Here is a 6,000-nt window from a genome sequence, read left to right as displayed (position 1 = left end):
GGTTCTGGGATAATAAGGTCTGGGTTAGGAACGGGTTCATTAGTCGGACATATGTTAGAAAAAGACAAAGAAAATTCTGCATTACTACTTCTAGAAATGACAGACGAAGCCCTAATAGCGGCTTTGCGCTTCTTATCCTTGTCTAATTTCCTGAGATAGCTAGCTAAATCCTTCCACTGCTTCTCAGTCATACTACTACATTCTACACATGTTAGAGATGAAGTACAGACTTGCCCTCTACAAATAACACATACAGAATGCGGGTCCAGTCTAGCTGTTACTAGTCTAGTTTTACAGCCTTTGCTTCAATACCTAGCCTGACTCGAACCCGTGTCCGACATCCTAGACTGAATATCCAGAAAAATAGCTAAATTATCAAAAAACTATTTATAATTAACAACTATCAAAAACAACTGCTCAACTGAGTACATCACCAAGATTCCAAAGCAAACCGATGACTTCCTCAGAAAACGAATTCCTACCGAGCAAAATTCAACCGTGTTACCGGTTAAATCGGCATAAAACATCTGACTGTATTGGTGGGTAGTTCCACTCACTCCCTGTAGGGGCCAGGGGAAGGGGGTATCACGTGACCTAACTATCGACGCTGCCGCGAATTTTTGAATTTCTGCCGGAGACGTCAGAGACGACAGCTATTATGACTATCAGGTAAGTCATATGTGTAAAAACTTATAGTAAAATTCACAAGAGACAGAAATTTTGTTCTTCACAAATGCCAAATTTACTAGTTAAAATTTAAATTTCTTTACTTTCAACTACTAAATAGTGAAACACATAGCTTCCTTTCTTTAACAATAGTCCACTGCATTACTTTTTCCTAAGCTATAATGCCATGAGTCAGCTTTACACTGCTTTGCTAGCTTTCCGTCGTCAACAATGTTTTAATTTAATTTACTATGCATTAAAAAGTACTAAATCCATTTCTTAAAAACTAGTAGCTTCCATTTAAAGTATTACCTTATAACATGGGTCACATAGCCTACATCTGCACACTCATGCCTAGAAAACTAGTCCCACAGTTTCACTACAGACCTTCTGTATTTATTGTTACTTTCTTTGCAATGCTTGGAAGAAGAACTGAACAAAATACTCTATCATCCAAAACTGTTCAAAAGTAATAAATAACAAAAACAGCACATAGCTTATCTCTGATGCAATAAATAGGTTTTGATGCTGGAAAGACATACAGTAATTTTGGTAGCCACTGTGAGTCCTCAAAGGAGTTACTGTACTCTCATGGTCCTCCAAGGGGACCAACCAATCTCAAAGAATTCTCTTCTAGTTTATCCTGGCCAGGTCAGTACATGTTGGCACAATGACAGAATATAAAGGACTCAAGACGAGAGGGCTACATCTCTTTGTCTATAACGACTGCCTTAGTTTTTCCTTCATCCTTCACACACCAATGTGGCAACAGTGTGTATGGCAGCCATTTTCCTCATTACTTGCGCAAAGTCTGTGCAAGGTGAATGTTCACCTCAGTCCCATGCCTTTTCGTCAGGGAAAGTGGGTGGGGTTTGAGGATTTGCAGAGGCTACCAAAAATGATATTTTCATAATAAAATAAATTTTTGAACATACTTACCTGGTAGTTATATATATAGCTTAAGTCCCTGACGTCACGGCAGAATTTCAAAAACTCGCGGCAATCGCCGATCGGTAGTCAGGTGAACCACCTGTGCGCCCTCTACCCAGGTACCTGGAACCATTCCAACTATTCCTCAGATCTTCCATGCCCCTAGTCTCTAGGGGAGGAGGGTGGGAATTTAATTATATATAACTACCAGGTAAGTATGTTCAAAAATTTATTTTATTATGAAAAATATCATTTTTAAACATCTAACTTACCTGGTAGTTATATATATAGCTGATTGACACCTTTGGTGGAGGGTCAGAGACAGCCAACATCGTTGGAATTTGCTTAAGGGTTAATAAACCAACTTAAGGTCCTTACCTGGATTAAGGAAGCTGACTTCAATGAACTCCCTCATTTTGTCTGCTTTCCTTAAGAGGTCCAGCGATCCACTCAGGGGGCTGAAGACCTCTAGGAGCTGCCAACCGGTGTACCAACCTCTATGTGACAGACAACCTATAATACCCTTGTTCCGGGCGCCACCAAGGAACAAAATGATCATTTGACTAAAATTGATGATTGTGGAAGACTGCATTCAATCTTCACAAACAACCATAAAATTTCAACCATTCCAAGGTAAGAACAAAGGGTATTGTTTTATGGAATTGGATTAAGGAAGCTGAGTTCAATGAACTCCGTCTCATTATGTCTGTATTCCTTAAGAGGTCAGCGATCACACTCAGGGAGCTGAAGACCTCTAGGGCACTGCAACCGATTGTACCAACCTCTACTTGTGACAGACAACCTATAATACACCCTTGTTCGGGCGTCCGCAAGGAACAAAATGATCATATTCAAATCGTAATGATTATGAAGACTGCGTTCAATCTTCACAAACAACCATCAATTCCAACCATTCCAGAAGGCAAGAACAAAATTATTATTTATAGATTGGATTAAGAAGCGGCTTCAATGAACTCCTCTCATTATGTCCATTCCTTGAAAATCAACGATCTGGGGGCTGAAAATCTCTGAGGGCTGTCAACCGATTGTATAACCTCTATGTGACTAGACCTCCTCTCAATACCCTTGTTCGGGCTCTACCAAGGAACTTTCATCCCAATGATTGCGGAGGAGCTACGTCAGTCTTCACAAACAACCATAAAATTCTCAATTCCAAGGTAGAAAAAGGTGTTGGTTTGTGGGATTGTAGGGTATTCCTATACATTACTGAATTAGATGCTATAAACAGGCACAGCGTGTAGTCTTCTTATAATGTCTTGACTTGGCACAGATACTGAGAAATACAAATACTAACTGGCTCCAGAAGGTCATGTCAAGATACTCTGCAGGGACCTGTTCTGTTTAAGGCTACAGAGGTTGCTGCCTGGCCTGTTAAATCTTCACTTTCAGAATACTTGTATTCTATCTCTACATTCCATATTTACTCTTTTATCAACTGTCTGATAAAATAAAACAGAGCATTCTTCGACATCTATACAGAAGAGCTTTTATTTAGACACCAGCCCTTCTGAATTCCTTCTTAAATCCTTTGTCCTATCCAGGTAGGGCCTTAGAGCCCTTACGGGAATAGGACTCTCTCTCTCACTCCCCTGTTATGTCCCGTTAGGTTCGGAATCTCGAGCGTTCTGGGCCTGGGTTGGCAGTATTCATTTTTTTGCAAGGAAGCCTGGTTGCAGTGAGCCGATTGCCACCCTGTATAAAATCTATATTCTTGCACGAGAGCATGTAACTCACTGCTCTTTTAGCTGCGGCCAAACTGACCAAGAAAAGAGTTTTCATGTGGTCCTTTAAGAGATGTCTCTGCAAGGATCGAACTCTACTCCTTGGGAACCTCAGGACCACGTCTAGGTTCCATGCTGATGAGTTCTCCACTGCTCTATAAATTTGGGTTACAGAAATATTGAAGAGGACACATAGTTGTCCTTGCACCATCCTCTAAATACCTCCATAGTTGGTATGTACCTTGTGGTGGATAACTGTGATTTGCGATGCGCCAGCTACCTCCTTGAAAAACTTCTGGCTCTTGTAGGTTTCCGATGGTCACATTAAATGATTCTCGTATTGTGTAGGTTTGGTGATATCTTTTCCAAGTGGGGTTGTTTGAGTAGATCTACTCTCTTGAGTGAGCTACTCGGGATGTCCTATCAATCATTGACCTTCTAGACAATCTCTTGTCGTTTAGTAAGGGGGCCACAGGGTCATTCGTTCTCTGATGTGACACAAATTTTTCAGTACCCTGTGTATTATCTTGAAATAGGGGAAATGCGCGCCTGCGTCCAAGTTGGACAGTCCACCAGGAGGCAGTCTATGTATATAGCCCGGGATCTGGTACTGGAGAGCATTAAGTGTCAACTTCTTACAGCTTGCACTGTGGCGAAAGATCTGGCAGGGCGTCCCCAAAGGAAGTCCTGATGTAGCGTTCATTCTTTTTTTGAGGACTTATTTCTATATGATCATTACGCCCTCACATTTTTTCTCCTTGGATAAAATTGGGTTACTAGTTTACATTCTCCTCCTTTGCCTTTAAAGAAGAGATTCTCTTATTGTCTCGTGTAGAGACCTGGGTGAAGTGCCCCCTTGTTTGTTTGCTGATGTAGGCCAACGCTGCCGTGTTGTCGGTGTTGGCCTGCACCTCTTTGTTTCCCTGTATTCAAACTACAACGTAGAAGGATTGCAGTTAGTTCCTTCCCAGGTGATGTTTAACTCACTGCATGGTCCAAGGCCGAGACTTTTTATTTCCTTAGTGTTTGCTCCCCATGCACACTGAGTCCGGTAGCGTGGGCAACAACACTAGGTCTGGATTTCCTCTAATATACAGAAGGACCTCCTGGAGCTTGTGAGGACGTTACACCACTACAAATGATCTTATTAATGGTTCCAGAAATGAGGATGCACTTGGTGCTCAGTTCTATTTCCTTTGTCCCAGTTCCGGTTAGATGAAACTGGACATAGAGAATTAACCTCTCAAAGGGAGACAAACCGTTCCAGCGAGGAAGGGTTCCCAGCAGACTCATTCATTCCTTTGCCAAACACTGTCTCTTTATAAAGTTCTGAAATTTTCTTTGAGGCTTTGTCCTGTCTTTGCAATAAATGGAAGAAGCCCGAAAATCTGACTCTGAATCTTCATCCCTGGGCATATGTAGAACCTCTTGGGATAGGATCAAAGCTGGGAATTTCTATCGCATCAGTAGACCTAATTCTTTGTTAGGCGCTTGATACCAGTGCATCTGCGTCCTGAACTAACTCACGTCTTGGCTTTCAATATCTTGAAGCCTGGCGTCCCTGGCGATCAATGCCTTGGCGCTTGGCGTCTTGGGTTCGTGGCGATTGTGCATGCATGGTGTTTCACTCCTAGATGCTTGGCGCCACTGCATCCAGCGTCTAGAGTTTCATTCACTCGTTCAGCGTCTTAAACTTCCACATGGGCGTCCTGAAGCTTAGTTGACGATCCATTATCCTTCTTCTGTTTGCCTGGTTGTCCGCGCTTCCACGGCGGGGCGACAAAGTCTGCACCATGTTTATAGCTGAAGCTGTATGCGGGGCTTCCTGCTGTTGAGGATAGGCTGAGAAGCCTCAGCTACGACAGTATTTCCTTCTCATCGTCAATAATGGACCGTGGAGGTTCACATAGACGAGTACCCAATCCGAAGGAGGAAGAAGGAGGATGTGCGGAAGACGCACAATGTCTGCCCACGCTCTTGCAGCCCGGTATCCTGACTGCTGGGTGATAGAGGCTGTCTCGTTTGTTCTTAGTAGGAGGAGAGCTACCCTTGAGGCTGGAAGGGAAGAGCTCCCGAGGCTGCTACTATGACTACAATCTGTAGTCTATGAGTGTTATCATGGCGTCCCCTCAATATTAGGTAACATGCCCGAAGTCTCGCTCCAGAGCCAGGCGTCAACCTTTTCTGTTTAGACTTGAGAAGAGGCCGAAACTATAAAACCCTTCCGTGGACGAACCCCCAGAAAATTCTTGGAGATCAGGTGCATGGGGGCGATAATCATCCTGGAGGTCAGTGAGGCCATCAGTCATGCTGTCTGGCCGCTGCTAGAACGTTTTTACATGCGTTTCTATAGCATTTGTTTGTGCAAAAAGGGTGGAGTGCAATCCCACGTCCAACACAGTCTCTAACCCCCAAGCATTGGGGATCAGGAGGAATCTGCTTTTTGATCTGATCCTGGGGAATTGGATCTGAACTCTCTATCTGGTCTCTTTTGCAACATCGTGACACTTGTTGCGCATGCAGAACCTTTGCCTTGGTTCTGTGGTTGCATTTGGCAGGAAAGTTCGAATTGTCCATTACTAGAGGGCCTACTCAGGCTGGACAGTCCGGCTCCGCGGTGCAGGAGAAGAAAGGCAGGTCCTCCTTCTTCCCTGTGTAAGGC

The sequence above is a fragment of the Macrobrachium rosenbergii genome, chromosome 9, assembly GCF_040412425.1.
Source record: "Macrobrachium rosenbergii isolate ZJJX-2024 chromosome 9, ASM4041242v1, whole genome shotgun sequence".
Taxonomy (NCBI): Eukaryota; Metazoa; Arthropoda; class Malacostraca; order Decapoda; family Palaemonidae; genus Macrobrachium; species Macrobrachium rosenbergii.
This window is presented reverse-complemented; position numbering follows the sequence as displayed.